Source organism: Hirundo rustica, chromosome 17 (assembly GCF_015227805.2).
Source record: "Hirundo rustica isolate bHirRus1 chromosome 17, bHirRus1.pri.v3, whole genome shotgun sequence".
NCBI classification, from domain to species: domain Eukaryota; kingdom Metazoa; phylum Chordata; class Aves; order Passeriformes; family Hirundinidae; genus Hirundo; species Hirundo rustica.
The window spans coordinates 9,147,550-9,166,256 of record NC_053466.1 but is presented as its reverse complement, the minus strand read 5'-3'; the positions used below and the strand labels follow the sequence as shown (position 1 = coordinate 9,166,256).

The 18,707-nt window shown below is 45.3% G+C and overlaps 1 long non-coding RNA gene across 2 annotated transcripts in view; it reads right to left on the bottom strand.

Annotated features, from left to right (window-relative positions):
- Positions 1-18,707, bottom strand: part of LOC120760641 (uncharacterized) — a 96,770-nt gene that overhangs the window by 19,497 nt on the left and 58,566 nt on the right. Inside the window, exons 1-2 of one of the 2 annotated variants that reach the window (XR_005703436.2) lie at positions 4,305-4,413; positions 4,106-4,178 (exon numbers count right to left, since the gene is read on the bottom strand). This is a non-coding gene — a long non-coding RNA (uncharacterized LOC120760641). Of the gene's footprint in view, positions 1-4,105; positions 4,179-4,304; positions 4,414-18,707 lie in introns of those variants that run through there. The other variant, XR_005703437.2, reaches the window with a different exon arrangement.

Here is an 18,707-nt window from a genome sequence, read left to right as displayed (position 1 = left end):
GCAGGAAGAGATCCCAGGTAGGAAGGCACAGCTGTGAACAGAGGGCTGGAACTGTCAGATGTGCCTAAACCTACAGTAACTGGCTTTTAATTCCCACTAAAAGGAGTTTTACAAATCCCAAGTGATTCTCTAAGCCTCAGAATTACTGGAGAAATATTTAATTGACTAGCAGCTACTAGAATAAGGGAATCAGAAAACATAAACTGTGTTTAGGAACTCCATCAATAATAAAATCCATATAAATGTTTTTCACTTCATCCTGTCAGGATGTAGCCAGTTGCTGTATTTAGGAATAAGTAAATAACTTCCTTGGTAATTTTGCTGCAACAGAATAAAATTAAATGAAAATAATTCCAGGTTAACTGAATTGCCTTAAATATAGAGGCTGTGAAACACAGCAGTAGAGCCAGGTCAGGGTAGACGCTCAGCACTTAGCAGGTTCTGAACTCACCTACTCCTGTTAAAGGTGATACCATGGTCATTTTAGGTTATATCCCTTTAAAGCTTCAATTAAATAAGCAGCTGCCAGATTTAATCCTCTTGGCCTTTCTTCTCTTCAGTTGTATATGGATATCTTTGTCTTTTAACTCTATACAATAATATAATTCTCCTAACTCCTAGTCTAGAGTTTTCCCTAAGGAACTACAGTAGATGTTAAATATCCCAAAGGATATATATCCTACACAGAACATTCACAATCTGATAAAAAAAATCATTCAAGTACTGATATCAGGAACTGCTAATTCAGCATTCATCTCCTTTAATGCTGCAACATTCTGCAATTAGATTTTGCTGCCTCCATGCTTGTTGTCTAGAATAATGATGGAAGGTAGCAATGAAAAAATGAATAAAGAAAACTGAAATTAAGCAAATTTAGAGTAAATACAGAGAAAAGTTCTGTGTATTAATGTGGTGCAAGACTCTTTAATTACCTGCTTCAAGTGTGTCAATGCAGACTAACCCACCTGAATCCATACTCCAATGACACAGGTGGCCTAATGCCATGCTCATCTCCAAATGCCTGAAGCTCTTAATGACACTGGTTTTTGGGAGAGCTGCCTGTCCAAACCCCAAGAGAATGTCCTTATTGTCCTCATTTTCTATCAAACAGAGCACCCCAAGAGCCCAGTCCACCAGTCATTGTTACCTTCAACCTCCAGTGCAAGGCCATCTCCTCCCTAGAGCAGAGCATCTGCAGCAAGATGCTCCTCTGACTCCATGGGGGCTGCACTTCTCTGTGCCTAAAACTGGCCACATCAAGGCTCCTGGGCCATTTACACTGGGCTGGGCTTGTGCAGACTGACTGTGCTGCCTTTCCTGAGGGGGTCTGGACTCCCTCCCGTGACCCGAACCCCAAGAGCAGGGAGAAGCAGGACTAAATTCATCCCAAGACCGAGGCATTTGCTCAGCACTGGAAGTCTAGGTCAAACGCAGAGCAGAACTGCCCTGCTGTCTCATTTAAATATTCAGTGAACACTGCAAAGATTAACATTTCCTCTCTTGAATATCTAAATATTTGCCCACAATCCCCCTGCTAATGAGCAAAGACAAGTGCTGGTAAGTGGCAAGCAGCATCAAGCCTCGAGTCAATCAAACGCTCCAACGGGCCCTTCAGCAGCACCACAAGGCCCAGCAAGTGACATTCGGAGCTGGTGGCTTGCAAATGGCCCTTCTCTCCTGATAACTCTCCCCCCACCACACATCCACACACATTCCTCCCTCTCCTTCCCTCTCCACCCCCTTTTCTGCTCCATGACCCACTCGGGGGCATAAAAAACTGGTACTGAGAAACCTGCCAACTGCTTTAGACTTTGGAACACGAGCTTGGCTCTTGTCAGCTCTAAGCCTGCCACACAATGGAAAACATTACATATTTCTCTCGCTAACAACCGCGCTGCTCATTTACATGTCTTAGGCAAACACCAACAAGGTCGCAGCCAGAAAAGTGCGGTCAGGAGCGCTACTGCTCCTGGCAAGAGGTTGGTGCCTGGAAAAGGGCTGCACTGGAAGCTCTTTAAACACCTTGGAACATGTGCTAAGCTCCTGAAGTATGAGGTGTGGTGACAGCAAGGTGTTGAAACCAGGCTTTTAAAAGCTGCCAGTCATAATTAACACGTCTCCGCAGAGCACTGGCAGCCAAACAAAGCCAACACCCAGAGCATCTTCTTGCAGGGTGGGTGGGGAGAGCGGAAGAGAAGAGGGAGCAGGTGTGGGGAAGACAAAGGAGGAGTACAGAGTCATACACAGGGGGTTTTTCCTCTTGGCCTCACGCTCAGAAGTTGCCACCCTTGCTCCTCAAAGATGTGATGAAGTTACAGCCCTTCAGGAGCCCCTCTGCCATAAGCCTGGACACTGCAAGGTGAGGTGTCCCCACCGACCTCCTCTGGGAGATCCTGGCTGTCCTTGTCCTTGCTTCTGTGGGGATCAGGTATTCCTGCCACCAGAGGGGTTTGGGAAGCCACAAGGCCAAGGCATGCAGGGAGAACCCACCTTGAGCCCCTTGCTGGAGAGCCAGAACAAGAGCCACGTTCAGATTTCCTGATCTCCTGTTACTCCTGAGCCCCCTACAAAGAGGCACAATCCAAATTCTGCAATAATATAATCTTGTCCGAAAATTTTTATTAGTAATTTTTTCAGTGCATGTCCATTCTAATATTAGTCCAAACTTAAAAAAAAAATATTTATGACTTTCCATGTCCAGCTACTTTATAGAAAACTCAAACCAACTCCACAGACAAAATGTTAAGCAAAAGAGCACCAGCCCTGATCTTTTCCCCAAAATGAAGTTCTTTTTAAATAGTATCCAGCATTATAAAGCAGCTGGATAGGAAAGTTTGTGTGAATTAGATGAAAACAGCCCTGTCCAAATATAATTCAATCTCATTAGAGTCTAAAAACTGTATCAGGCATCAAAATCTTAAATATTTATTTGAAATTATGCACCCTAGTTATTCCATATTCTAAATCTGTGCAGCAGAGAGGCTGCAATTGTAATGGATTTAATAAAAGCTATCATATTCCATAATTCAGAAGGAAAGATTATGCAGAGCCCTGAGATGTAACTAAGAATAGCCAAGTTTCTTCTTGTTGGTGATTGTTCTAAGAACTAAAAGAAAAAATTTATACATTTCTCTCCTGCTCCTTTTTCTATCTGAAGTACTCAAGAACCACCATGTCCCACCAAGCTGCAGAATACTCTGTTCCCCTCTTTCATGAGCTTCATTATTTCATTAGCCCATAACAAACACAACATTCCTCAATATCTTGCATTTTTTATCCCCAGGTTTCCAGGAGAAGTGAATCCCTATGCAAACCCAACTCCCCCTAAAAATCCCACCTTCTGTGTGATGCTCATCTCACAGCTTTGGGGCCCACAGTCCAGTCTTGGACAAAGCTTACTGAGGGGTTCCAAATGAGTTTCCAAATGAAGGAGAGGCATTGAAAACTCAGCAGTTTCCCTGGCAGGAGCAGCAGCAGGACCCAAAAGCTCCAAATAACACACTCCATGCCCTGTCCTGGGTGGTGGGGACACAGCAAGGACAGGAATGTCATGAGCTAGCTGGGTTGTAAGACAAAAGATACAAGTCCATGGGGACACCAGGCTTCATGCTCATGCAAGAACTTTCTTTACTCCTTTGCTTTCCTATGCACACAGACAAAGCAAAACTGAAGCACTAAGAGATAAAAAAAGCACTATATCTTTAAAGAGTGATTTTGGGATCTAGGTACTAAATTACCTTTCAGAAAAGTCGAAGTAGAAGTGACTTGCGTGAAGATAGCGAATAGATTATTTAATCACATCTCTCAGCATCCAGATTTTTAGCAAAACCACCAAAAATGCTCTGTTAATTCTTATCTTACCTGTGGACAATCATTACCGGAGAAGAAAGGTGAGAATAAAAATAGCTAATACAAAAAAAGTGAAGCCCCATCTTCACTTTAGGAGAGCCAGGGAGATGAAAACTGACATCCAACTTTCTCCTTCTCCTGCTGTTTCTCCTACACTTGCCCACACTTACACACACCCTGTAAACAGCTTCATCAGGTTGATGGATATGTGCCACACCTGTTCCCAGCCCCCTTTAGGGAGGTTTTCCTCACTCACCTTCAAGGCAGGGGCTGTGCCTTCATTTTGTGTCTGCAGAGTCCTCAGCACAACGAGGCTGGGCCTTTAGGCACTATAATGACAATAAATAATCATAATTCAGGAGTGGGATGCTTTCACGTCCCAGACTCACATTCTTCCAAGCTTTCCGGCACACATAAACACCCCCCCCACACCCTTCTCCCTTTGTGAACGTGACCTCTGCTCCTCTTTAGAGCTGAAACCCTCTGTTCCTGCAGGCTCCAGTTCAGAGGGGGATTCCCCAGAAAGCCCAGTAGGCCAGGTGGGATGGGATGGCCATTAATCTGTTCACACCTTGTCAACAAAGGGCTTGATCTGAACACATCCTCCTTTAGCTTTAGGAAATTCCCACAAAGGATGGCACTGGAAAACAAGGAGAAGCTGTGCAGAGCTGAGGAGACAGCAAGGAACACCTGAGATTGGAGGACACAGCTCATTAAAATCCCAGGACATGGTGTGACCAAGAGGAGTCTTTCCCTGCCCTTGGATTTGGGGCCACCCTAAGCATTTGGAAGGTGTTGATAGTGAGTCCCAGAAGAACCACAATCTCCTATATATCTGCAGAGGGAGATGACAAACCCCAATGACTTTGATAAGACCATACCCTGTAAATGCACAACTGGAGCTGCTTCAGCAATGCCTCCACTGCACCCTGCAAGTCCTCTCCTCTCTCCCCATAATTCCAGCACTATTCTTGGCCCCTCTCTGCTCTTTTCTCTCTGTTAAAACTAATGGTTTTACCACATGTTGGAAGGCAGCAAAAGGAAGCGGTGAAGTGACAAATGGGAATGTTCATGCTTTAATTTATTATGACAATCGTGCCCGGGTCCACAAAGTAAACTGAGTCAACAGAGAAGGACTTTGTGCCAAGTTATTTATCCACTTCACTAACTGGGGGATCTTTTTTCCCTAGCCAGCCATGAGACTGGTTAAACTCATCAACTTTATTGATGAGCAGAAGCAGCAGGGAATTTTCTCACAAAATATGTTGCTGTTGAAAAACTTAGATTTGTCCAAACCAAAACCTTTTTTCTAGGAATGGTTTGGTGTCACTAAATTTCCAGACACAAGGGGAAAAATAAAAATAAAGATTTGTGGAAAAAAATCCCAAATAAGCAAAACATGTTGCTTGAACAGTCACTGAACATTTGCTTTCTGTTCAAATGAGCTTTCTGTGCAGTTTAATTAACTTTTCAAATGTTTCATTTTGATTTTTCCCTTTTTCTCAGCTTTACATAGACATGACAAAACAAAACATGTCAACCAAGCAAAACTTAACATTTTTTCCTTTTAGCCTGTCAGCACAGATCTAATTTTTCAGGATTTTTCACTCCAGCTTGGCACAAGGCAGTTTTCCAGCATCTCCAAATTTTCCATAGTACCACACTGAGGAATGCATCCCATTATCCCCAGTGAATTTTACCCAGCTACACAGGGCTGGCCAGGGTGACTGGTGGACAAATTGGTCCAAATCCTCGACTGTTTGTCTTTGCAGAAAGGCCATGAGACCAAATCCTGCCCAACCCACCAGAGCAGAACACAGCAGTCATTCCTCAGTGTCCCTGTCTCCATATGGAGTCATTTTGGGGGAGGCCAAGGTTCAGCTCATGTTCTGTACCCAACTGTGACAATGTCTAGGAAAGACCTGGTAACAGCACAAGCAAGAATTGTCATTTCAGTTTTCAGAGGCAGAAGTGGTTCCTTTGGATTTAAGTGCTTGCAAAGACATTTTTACAAGGAAACTATTTTTTTCCTGCTTTACCCTTGGTTTTTTTTCTGATTATTACAGTCAGACCAAGCTCAGGGGGTATTCCCAGGACCATCATACTCAATGGAGGCCATGGAACGACTTTTTCTGGCACAGGTAACTTCTCAGCTAACTACAGATCTAAATTTCAGCCAGTGCATGTCAAAGGGTGAGGTAGAGAAGACTGGATAAACCCCACCAGAGATTAAAAAATGCCAAAGACCTTTAGAAAACAAACTCTCCATGCAGAGAGAGGCTGAGAGAAGAGTGTTCCTGCACATGGAATACATGCCCTGCAGCCTTCCCCTCCCATCCCTGAGCAGGGCCCTGCACGACACCCCTGTAAAATAGGGCCGAGTCTTTCACACCGAATCGCATTCCAACACCATGACACAGCCTCCAAAGCAGCGTTTTAACCTGCTGGGCAAAACAAGCAGGCATTGTTTGCTCTGGAGCTGGAACGTGCCCACATCCGGGTGGACACAGGACTTCCCCACACACATCACACACCCCAGAGAGGACAGCAGGCCCTGATCCCTGTCCCTCACCAGAACCAGAGGAGCCAATGCAGACTCACAGCCCCCAGATGATTCCTGTGCTCTCCCAGGGTATTTTTCAGATGTTACAAACATTTCTGTTGTGGAGCCCTTCCTTGCTACACTGCATCAGCTGCTGAGCCCACCTGCAGTGCCTCTGAGAGCACTGAGTGGGACATCTGAAGGGCTGATCCATAGATATCTGGGTCATCAGTGGGTTTTGGTTCTTCACTAAATAAATCATGGTTAGTGGGCCTCAAATCGTAATTCCTTAACACCCGGGACAGTAAAAATGAGCTCCTACTCATTTTTACTCCAGTGACGTTCCCCAGGGTTTTATGTGGACAATCCATTACTGGGATTAAGGACATGATGTGTGACCAATGTGTGTGGAGATCCTCTCACTGCCCCTGGGCTGAAGCAAAGCCAGGTTCCAGGGAGAGCCTCCATGGTCCTGCCATACATGCGTCTCTGTTACCTTATCTCCAGTGAGAGGGCCATGGTTTGCATTTGTTGAAGTTTGTATTTCCGACAGGCTGCACAACCAGGCAAACATCACTGAGGCCATATTTTCAAACTTTACATCTCTGACAGCTGGTAATCTTGGGGTGTCTGTGAGAAGGGAAGGACAATGAGGTTGACCTTCTAGATCAGAGATTCCATTGCTGTTGGATCACTACAGGTGGGACCATAAACTCCACTCCATTTTATCATAAATGAAAAGAAGTGGCATTTCCAGACCATCTGACCTGTTTTGGATGGCTCTTTTAAGATAAATTGCCTCAGCAATGTCTTTTCACTGTTGCCAGTTAGGTTGGTCCAGATGACACACCACAGGCTGTTGAACAAAATCGGGCAGCTGAAACCCAGGCAGGTGTGAGGGCCTTGGAGTGATGATGCTCCAGCTGGGGCTACAGCTCCTCTTCAGCATCCTCACACAAACCCCAGAGCTACATCTTCAGAAACAGTCCAGGGCTGCTGTTTAGTACAGCCATAAAACCTTTTGGGTTTTGCTCCATCTCTGCAAATCATATGTACCATTGCCCCTTCCCAGATTTGTTTTGGGGATATTGTGGTACTGTAACAGGTTTGATCTATGAGGGATTAAGATGAGGTGTAACAGGGAGGCAGATTATCCAAGTAGTAAGGGCCATAGTAGGGAACCAGGCAGACCCCAGTGACAACTCCTTTACTCCAAAATAAGGCCCTTTCTCAGTCACCTTTTATTACTTCTGTAACTTGCTGTCCCCTCTGGAGGAGATGCTGGACTTCATCCAGTCAGTTCACCTGCAGTCCAACCTATGGATGCTTCTCTGGCACATGCACCAAGTGGCAAAGTTTACCTTTGCAGCAACATCCCTCAAGTTGCCGCTCATATGGTGAAAAAGCAAACCACTGCAATAAGATTTTCCTTTCTCCAATAACACTAAGGAGTTATAGTTCATAACTTCCAACTGACTTCACTGTACAGCCAAGCGTTCCTAATGAATTCCCCTAATGATCATGCCCTAATGTTTGACTTCATTATGTCACTTTTGCAATAGCTAAAGTACAGAGGAATGTGTCTTTCTTTCAGTAAGGATCACTCAGCACTCTCTCTCCTCTTAAAGTGTATGAAAGTGTTGGCCCTGGGGAAGCTCCCTCCTTCCCATCCCCTGCCAGAAGGAAGTGACCTAGAGAACAATATCCCAGAGGAGGGGCTGCCAACTGGTCTTGCCCAAGCCTTTTCCCGAAAGGCTTTTTTCCTTCATATATCCTAAACAATACCCTTCAGATATCCCACACAATACCCCAGGAAACTTGGCTACTCACGTCCTCGCCTTTCCATCAGGGATGGTGCAGAAATGCATTCCTAGCCATTTCCAGCTTGGAAGTGCTGAGGTAGAAAAGCTTGAGGCACTTAAAGAGTTTATTTTTTTTAAAAAAAAAGAAAGGGAAAAAAAAAAGAAAAAAAGAAAAAAAAAAAACATTGTAGGGTTGAGAGACTCAGAATTAAAGATGCTCCTGACATTTTTTCCTGTGCATTACTCAGCCCAATCTGTTTAATGGGTCCTCATCAGAGATTGTGATTGCTGATTTGGGCTGGCGACATCATTCAATTGGACATGGCTTTGAAGCAGAAGAATAATTATTTCCCATCTTCCAAAAGACCATTTAATTCATGCTTCCCAATCTCTGGGAACAGATAACCCGCAGCCCTTTTAGTTCATTAACTCTCTGGGGCTGTCATCAAAGGATTGTCAGCTGCTCAGGAATTTGCAGAGAAGTGGCTGAAAGCTGCAGTGCCCCTTTTACCCATGGATTCAGCATCTCCTGCCATGGATTCTGCAACATCCAAACAGCTTCCCAGAACGGAGAAGGGAAAAAGGGGAGAGACACATGGCTTTTACTGCCTCTCCTTCTTCTCTCAGACCAGGATTAAAGCATTGTAACCCAGCAGCTGCTGTGCTGAGGAGAACTCAATGCCACCAGAGAGAGAAACCAAAACCAGTCACCAACAAGGCCCTGGGGAGGGCAGGGGCAATCGCTGAGCTGGTGTTTGGGATTCAGCAGGACTGGCTCAGCGGAAGGATGACACCATGGCTCACAGGGAAATCCAGAATCCAGGCCATGGAATCACAGCAGGGGAGCTATCAGAGCTGGGCCATCTGCACCAAATCCAGAGGTCAAATAAGTGAAATTTAGCAGAAGATTATTTTCTTATTTCCTTCCCCCTCATCACAAATATCTGGATGCTTTGAAAAAAGGAAGACTATGAATTAGTGAAAGTCCTGCTTGAAGACAAGAGCAGAGGTTTGTTCTGGGGAGAGCCAACAGATATGAACCCAGCTCTTATTATGTGTTTTTCAAGACTAAATTTAAAAAGACTATGCAAAGGAGGGTAGTGCCATCCTTCCACCTTTGTGAAACAGGGGACTAAAACTTCAAATGGTGGGGTAAAACCCAATCAAGGCTGAATGGCAGGGTAGGGACACACCTCGTGTGTCCTCCATCCTCATCAACATCTGTCTCTGACCTCAGACACCTCCATCCCAGAAACTCCAAGCTCTAAGTGCACTTGGAGCTTTTTGTGTAAGATGGGAAATGAACAGGCATTGCAGAGCAAAAGCTCCACCTCTAGCAGAGTCTGAGTGGAAAGAATTTAGCTAAGAGGCTTCAGTAAATCAGCCCGAAGCCTCCTTTCCTCGGTTTGTATTATTTATCTCCCTATCCCCTTGACCACACTAAATTCTGAAAGGCATCTTGGCAGTATGCAAACACAGAGGGGGAATTTATTGAAAGTACTAAACATGTTCTAATTGTTTTCTTCTGTACTACTCTGCTAAAACTCACTCCGCCATGAGCGGAAGCCGAGTTGGACAATTACTGGGGCACTTGAAGCAATCATGCCCTTGATATATGGGAAGTGGGGAAGTTTAGCAGAGTGAGGACCTCTTCAATTCCTATCTTCGCTTTGCAACCGTTTTGCCAGTCAAAAAAGACAGTCTCACTCCTCCAGCAGCAGCAGAACACAATAACCTTGTGTCCCTAACCACAGGATACCGTGAGGTTCGCCTGAACAATACTCACTACAAAGCTTTGAAAGTGATAAAGTGCTATATAAATATTCAGTTGGACTGCAATTAAATTTTTGGCATGTGGTTTACATGTAAGTGCAGAAATACCATCAATAAAAGTCAATACACTCCTTTCCCCCTTTCTCTCCCTCTGCCTTTCTTTTGCTATTCCCCAGATCTCTGTCAGTGTTCGCTGAATTTTCATAAGGGAAAAAATCACTTCCTAAAATGTTCAAAAGCTTTCCCTTGGTTTGTTATTAGAGCAATTATCTAGCATAACACAGTGAAATAGCACAAAGTATTCTAATGGGAAACAAATGTGCCAAAGAAGTGACCAAACTTGGAATCTTTATTGAAAAATGAGGGGAAAGCGATTAGTTGAAGAGGCAGCAACGGAAAGATTTTCCACCTGGCCTTGGGCAACACATCAAACAGAGCTCAAAAGGGTGCTATTTATAATTGTTGTCTGGCTGTCTATGGAGCCCTGTCTGTCTGTCAGTCTAGTCCCTTTCTCTCCTCTCCTCTGCCACGTGTCCCATCCCTGATGGGTTTATGCAGTGCAGGAAGGACGCTGCTCTCAGCCCTCTGCACTCAGAACAGCTCCATGGGGTTCAGGGGAGGTAGAGGGGTGTGAGCAAGCACAGAACTCTGCCCCACACACGGTGGTTTCTTTTTCCCCACATGTGCTCAGCTTCTCCTGGAATACAGAGGCTTGGGCTGTTCGTGTTACTGCAGAAGGAGACATGGGCAGAGAGAGGGCTCACTGAATCCCAGATAATGGACAACACCTTGTCTGGTCATTTCCTCACAACAAAATCAGTTCAAAATGAAGACAAAAGTGTTGCCAGATCAAGAAGGTCCTATTTCACCTCCACTTCACTGTGACATAAACACCTATGCAACTTGCAGGTCAAAGGCCCATCAATCTCAGCGATCTTGCTTTAGTGTAATTCAAGAAGCAAAGACATTTTGCAAGTACTGTGATGATTTATAAGCACATTCAGAAAAATTTTAGGACCTCTAATGTAACTCACAAAGGATGAGCAAAACTCATAACAGTGATTTCTCACTACTCACTAATGCTCATTTAACACTCTCCTTTAACTGTTTCACTTAATTTAAATTGAGGGATTAAAAAAACCCACTGAGAATCTAAATCCTCAGCTAGAAATCAGAAATCCTCCTGATTTCTCATAGCTTCGTTGAGGCCTTTGGAATGATAATATTTTACAGCAGCTGAGGAACTGCTTTTCTTGTGAGAGATAACAAACCTTACAACACAAACACAAATGGACCAGCAGCTGAAAAGAGTATTTGAATCAGGGGTTAGCAAACACCACCATGGGCTAAGACTCACTCCTATAAGATAGCCAGGAAATAAAAGCAAGGAGAACATTTCTATCTGAATAGAAAACAGAGTTATTTAGTGATAGAGCTGTGAAAAACAGTGGGCTGCACATTGGCAAGGAGCACCACTCTCAGCAAGAGATTTGGCCCTGCTCAGAGACCCCAGAGGCACACAGCCCCCACGGGCATGCCACAGCTTCATTAACCAAAACAGGCACTTTTGAAGTTCAGGCATGAAAAATAAAGCCTGATTTTATCTCTGCTAGATTCCATTTGCCCAAAGATGCCCAAACCTCAAAAGGGGTCAGATGTTCAGTACAGATAATCACATAAAGTTTGGGTGTGTAGTTGAAGTCTATCCAAATTCTCCCAGGCTCTTGAGGATGAAGGATGGGAAACCTTGTGAGAAGAGTTAAGAGACACCAACAGCAGCAATCTGGTACATTCTACTTTCACTCTGATCATAAATACTGCAAGAGCAACCTTCGTTGTGGTATTTTAATGTTTCCAATCTCTAAGTTCCCTCAGCTCTACTCAGGACAATGTATTTCTAAGTGCCCATGCTCTGCAGGTGAAATTCCATGCCTCTATTGGAGGGCACTGTACAGTAGGAAGCATCTCTCCCCTCCCTCGCTCCATTTCCCACACAATCCCAGTAAGTCAGGGATCACAGGGTATCTCAAGTTGGAAGAGACCCATAATCATCACCAAGTCCAGCTCCTTGCAGGACCACCTAAAGCTAAACCAGCCTGAGAGCATTGTCCAGATGCTCCTTGAGGCTTGGTGCTGTGGCCACTTCCCTCAGGAGCCTGTTCCAGTGTCTGATCAGCCCCTGGGTGAAGGAACTTTCCCTGCTGCCCAATCTGAGCTTCCCTTGATGTAGCTTCACTCCATTTCCTCGTGTCCTATCACAGGGGAAACATTGTGCCTATGCCACTGTGAGGAGCAGGACAACAAGACCAAAGCCCACCTTGATATTCTGTGATCATGAGGGTAAACACAGTCCTCTGCCCATTTTGGTGCCCATTGAAGTATTCAAAGAAAGACAAAAACCTGGAATCAATCTCTGACCTCACAGAATCACTCTCTGAGTAACACGGCTGCAGAAGAGAATCCAGGGGTCAAGAAATCTGGAAAAGAACCATCTGTTCACAATCTTCTTTCAGCTACAGGCCAAAACATGTTTTTGTGAGTAACCTCCAACTCCTTTATCTCCTTCCCTTCTCCCTAGGCCTTCTCCATTCCCCAAAACCAACCTCAACAGCCCCTAGCTACGTCTCACACTCTGGAACATTCACATATTCCTTCCTGGCATTGAAGGGTGGCTGCACAGGCAGAGTTTGCCAGGAGACAATGGCTTCATTTTCTCTTCTCCTGACAGAGTTCATTATGGGATGGAATACGTTGTGTGAAGCAAAACAAATGTCAGCAGCACAAAGCCCAGTGGAAACCATAAATCTTGAACACATCGTCTGGATTCTTAATTCCAGTTGCAGGAAAGCAGCTCCGGCTGTGTGACTGGCTGAGATGTTCACACTGTCTTAATCAGCCTTCTGACCACCGTGTGTGCTCAGAGAAATGGATCTACACCAAAAAAAAGGACGTTTCTAGCTTTCAGAGTTATTTTGGAACCAAAGAGGATGGTCACAAAGGACCTATAGGTCTCCAGAGCAGGCGAGATGCTGTTAGAACAGCCCAGCTAATGCTATGACCAGTCCGGAGTTGTTCTGTAATGCGGAACAGCTATTCCCTGCTTTCCTGGTCATCTACTGCTCAGGGCAAAGCTCTTTCTCCTGACAGATCCACCTTTTATAAGGCCACTTATCACTTGTGTGACCTTCCAGCAGAGCTGCCCGGGGGTCCCCCCAGGTGTGCCCCAGTGAAGGAACACGTTCTAAGACTGACCCTGGGCCTGTACACGAGCACACCTCACTGGAGGCCAGTAACTGCACTGGGCTCCAAGCTCCACCACAGGTTTGGTGAGTACGCTTGGCTGAGCAACTGCAGCTCCTGTTTCTCTTCTGACTCCCCTTTGCTTCTGGTCTATTGGGATTGCAAGCTGTGTAGGACAAGAAAAATGCTTCCCTGAGTGTTTACTCAGCAGCCAAGCTCCATTGAGACAGGGCCTGGAGTCCCCAGGAACGCAGAGAACTGTTATCTCACCAAGCTGTCCTCAACCTGCTGGGGACAGTGATTTACTGTCTGCAAGGGGGGTTCTGCTAGAGCGCACCAGCTCTGAACTGACTTCACACAGAGCCATTACCTCATGTGCTGGGCCCTGACTAGATCAGGAGTGCAGGCAGCAAACCCTAAGTAGCTCACTAACTAAATAAATAGAGGACCAGAATTTCAACCACCTTGAATGCTTGTCTTTAGGGGAAACCTCCAGATTCCTCTCCTGTTTAGGGCCATGAGAAGGAATAGCAAATATCTATATTTTAAAGTTATTCATTGTGGGATTTTTGGCATGTTGAATGTACTTGGTAACTTTTATGCCTGGCTCTCAAAGCATACTCCAAGCATTCACAAACATGTTCCCAACACTTCCACAAATGAAAGTTTCATCTTTGTTCCCAGCACGTGTGCTTAAATGGAAGCGTCACTGCACGCACATGTGAACAGAGACGAAAATCAGGAGTTACCTCAGTGCTCTTTGCCAAATCAGAAGCAGGTAGTAACTACTTAGTTAGTACCAGGTCTTAACTTAGGAAATCAGGGGAACAATTAACTCAGCTTATCAACTCTTTAGGAGTAACTCCTATAGGGGGTCTCTTCCTAAAAGGCACAGAAAAGGCCAGAAAGTTCCAACAATACCACAACAACATAAGGGAACTGTCACAATGGTGCCTCCAGCAAATCCACTCTAGCCACACTTTCCCAGGGGACAGTGCTGTGGGCAGAACAGAGACTGAGGAAAACTAACCAGGGAGTGAGGATAAGAAAAGGACAATTTTTTTCTCAACTGGACACAAAGACTGAGGTCCCTGTGCCATGAGTATCCATCAGCTGCCAAGTCTGGGGAGGAGAGCAGAAACAGGCTCCTAAAATTTTTCCACATTCAGAGAATGCACAGCAGTTCTGTCGGTTTTCCAGCATGTACCCAAAATATTCTCACTGCTTTTCCTCCTTTCCCTCCATGGCTGCAAACACTGAAGAGCTCACAAAGAGTGGCTCACTGGGAAGTGTCTCCCTTTGGGATGCTACAGGCTCCCTCTCCTCCTTTCCCCACATTTATTTCACAGATAAACTTCTATCAGCAATACATGAAGAGGATGGGCCCTCCCAGGAAACCAGTGAGACCAGTAAGGAATGAGATCTGCAGGCAGAGCAGAGAGCTGCCCCCACACAGCCCTTCCCAGCCACGCTCCCACCCTCACTCCCAGCAGCAGCGATCCTGCTCTTTCCATCCTGATGGAAATGAACCCTGCTGGGTTACACAAACACACGGAGCTCAGAAGATGTCACAAGTCTGACCTCTGCCTTCCTTTGCTGGATTTCTCAGCATTTGACGCTGGCTGTCGAACAGAATAAATGACGGGATGCACAAAGAGCAACATCAATGAGCCCAAAGGAATTCTGGCCAGACACAGAAGACAACAAAAGCCTGTGGAAATGATCTAAGGATGTCACTTGGCAACCTTACGATTATTGTCTTGTTTTGTATGTATTGGGTTTGAAAAGTTGATAATTGTTCTCGTGTGCCAGTGGAGTTTAGAAGACCATTTTGTTGGTATCAAAGGAGACAAAATCTTTTTCCATCCTCTCCAAGAAGAGCGGCAACACCATCTCTCTACCAGGCAATGTCTCTTCTTGCGAGACTCCAGTAAAACAATGGCGTTTTATCAGTGATGAATTTGGTCCATTGTTTTCACGGGATTAATGCCAAAATGGGGATAACTGTGCTGCTGTTGTTTGCATCTCTGGTGTGAGCTGGAAGGTAAATAATGCTCCAGTATGATCTCCCTTCAGACAAGCATCTGGATTTCTACTGATTGCAATTATCTGCATAGACAATGAAGGCATTATTGTTGCAAAAAGCATTAGAGGCTTCTATAGCACTGGCCATGTTCAACTGACCTTGGGCAGAACCAACTTTAAAAGGTGGTTTTAGTGCACACAGAAAAGAATTTAAGAGGCACCTCATCAGTGATACTTTTTATGCCACTTACTGGAGGGAAGTTCTGCTACATCAGCTACCAGACGGTTCTATAGGATTTTGTGGTGAACACAGCCAGTCCCTGGAGGGGTTTAGAGCTCTGATACAGGGAAAAGAACAAAGTCTTACAAGTCTTGATGCCAGCAAACACACACAGAGCTGATGTGCTGTACAGCTGCTTTGCTTGTGTGATAGCAACAGCCTCGTGCTGGAAGCTGAGCCCCCCTGGCCCAACATCAGGAGCAGTTCTGTGTCAGGGGAGTTCATTCCCTAGCAGTTGTTCCAGCTCCAGCCACAGCAGTAGCAAGGTCACTGCTGGTTTTCCATGCTGTGAGCTCTGATTTAATTAGAATTGGACTGAGACCACCAACTCCTCTCACTCGAGTTACAGATCAACAGTTATTCATTTTTATCAGTTCTTAATACTTTTCTATTAGCTCTGTGCTGAGAATCCCACCCAGAAACCAGCCAGATACTGCATTTTCAACCTTCTGACAGAGTTACTTTTGATTTTTTTCTCTATGGAATAACACTGAACCAAGAATTCTCTTGAACACACCATGTCTGACCCATGCTCAGACTGTAAACTTTACGAGAGAAATATTTTTTCTTTCTTTTCCTTCCCTATTTTTGAGTTTTTTTCATAGAGGTCAAAGACTGAGGGCCTCCCACATGCTGGAGAACAGTGCTGCAGTGACAGTGCTACTGCTGGCAGCTCTGCTCCCCAGGAACCCCTCCGCCATCCACGCCTGGGATTTATCCATGACTCCAAGCAATCTCCAGTGTTTTCAAGTTCAGCCTCCTCATTTTTCTCCCAGGACACTGAGTAGCAGTGTCCATCTTCGCAACAGGCAGGATATCAGCACTATCCCCACACTCCTCCAGTTCAGTGCCTTGCAGATGTTTCTGACCAGAAAAGGACCTTTGGGGACTGGTGTCTAAACTTCCTGTTGGGGTGAGAATGAGATAAAAGAACTGGCCTGATCTGGACTGCTCTAATTTGATTCCCAAGGAGGGAAATCCCTTTTTATTTAATGCATCCTTATCGCCCCAAGCAGTGCAGCTGTGCAGGGGAATTAACCTTGGAGGACAGTGGGAGTTACACAGAGGAGCATCCTGCATGGGACTGCCCACGGCTGGACTTTCCCACTGCTTCTCTCCCACCAGCCACGGGAAGATGCTGCTTCTCCCCTTGACACTGCTCTGAGGTCAGCACTGCTTCCAGCATGGAGAGGAAGCGAGTTGTCAGCATTAAAACATAAACCATCTTAACTTATCAGAATAACAGCACGCTGTTAAGTCTTCAGCAAGTGTTTTTTGACTTCACACTGAAATTGTGAAAGATATCGTCAGACTTCTGAAGTACTTTACAGGGACTATGAAAGGGACTCACCAGACCTTGTCTGCTTAGCTAAATATTTCAGGTTCTGCTTTCAAACACAGATTTCTGTAAGACCTAAACTGCTGGTAAAACACTCAAGATCATCTTGTTGACTTCCATTCTCAAATACCATGTAGGTCCATCTGGTGTGTTAGCAGCACACAGAACCAGGGACTTTAAAACCAGTCTGTCACTGATGTATTTAGGAATAAAAACAACAACAACAACAACAAAAAAGAGAGGCTAGTCAGAAGCACATTGCTCTACGGGTTTTCACAAATATTACTCTTACCCATGGAGTGCTTTGCCTCACCACTGTGCTTCTTCCTTCCCAGTTCAGTGGCAGTCCTGCTTTCCAGGAAGCAGCCCTCTTCCCAAAATAGAGCCACATCACACCACGGCTCGAGTAGGAGAGACGTTTCCCTCTCTCTGACAGAGCCAGGGACGGTCACAGCTCCCAGACACCGGCCATGCACAAGTGATGGAAGAAGCATGTGGCTGTTCCAACTTGGAAATGGTGGCTTAGCAGGATCAGGGGTGTCATGGAACCGCATGACTTTGAGCCCCACAAACAAGGCGTGCAAGACATTCAGCCAGTAGAAAGCAAAGTGAATTAACTGGCAGCGCTTGGCTTAAATTATACTAATGCCACAATGTCAGGCTGACATTTTAAAATATCTCTAGTCATCTGTTCTGTCCTGTCTCTGAGGGAAGCAGAACATGTAGGAACAATAACTGCACCAGGGTCAAGAGTTGAGATTGCTGTTCTTTATGGGACTGGGCCAGAGACCCCTGCGAGTCCCCGTTCAGAGAGAGCACATCCCAAAGGGAAGGTGGGGAAAGAGAGGAGAGAACAAGGGCAGCACAGCAGGGGGTCTCAGGACCACTAACTCACAACCTGGCTGTTGGACAGGTGAATGAGAGGAGGACACACCTTGCTCCCTTCCCAGATGAACATGCTTCATTCTTTTTTTTCTCTCATTCAAAATACAAACAGGTAGCCTTTGTGCTTTAATTGTGTTTTTGGGGAAGGAAAAAACACTCCAAATATTTTGTTTCCCATACACTGCTGTGCTCTCCACAGTTGGGAAAAAAAAATCCACCTTGAGAAAATAACACCTTGTTCCTGCACATATTGGCACTTGTGCTGCTTCCGTGTCATGTTTGCTCTGTCAAAACAAGTTTTCCTCGCCCCTCAGGGTCAACCCAGCTTTTGAAAACCAAGCTGTCGTCTCCAGGCATCATCACTAGCAGTAGCCAGATAACAGACTACGAGTTCACATTCCAGAATGGTTATGACTAGTGATGAATGATCCAGCTCAGAGACAGCAGGAATTTCCTACAGGTTACACTGACCTTCCAAGGAAGACGTTTGTCTGACTTGGGGAAGGCGGCACAGAGGACACGTTAGGCCAGGGGGTTGAAGGAGGAAGGGAGAAAACCCTAATTACAAAGGAGGGGATAGTACAGCACAAATCACTATCTGCTGCCAGAACGCTGCAGGTGCCTTATCCAAGGGTAAATGAAATAATTATGTATTAAAACAAGCTGAAGAGACTAAAAAGGCTTGGCCATTGTTGACAGAGAAGAACTGAGGTAAACGTAGGTTACAGGAAGATAGAGAAAACCCACGCTAAATGTATAAAGGTTTATGGATAAATGCTTGGTCTAAAGACCACCAGCAGCAGGATGACAAAACATCACTCCAATCAAAGCATCTAAAGCAAGTGTTCGCACTACACTGTCACAATCCTGATTGTACAGCTCCACAGACCCTTCCTACCTGAGGCAGCAACTGGACTTCGGGGCATGGAAAAAGCCAGAACCCATTGCTTCGGCCATGTTTGGTACCTTTGG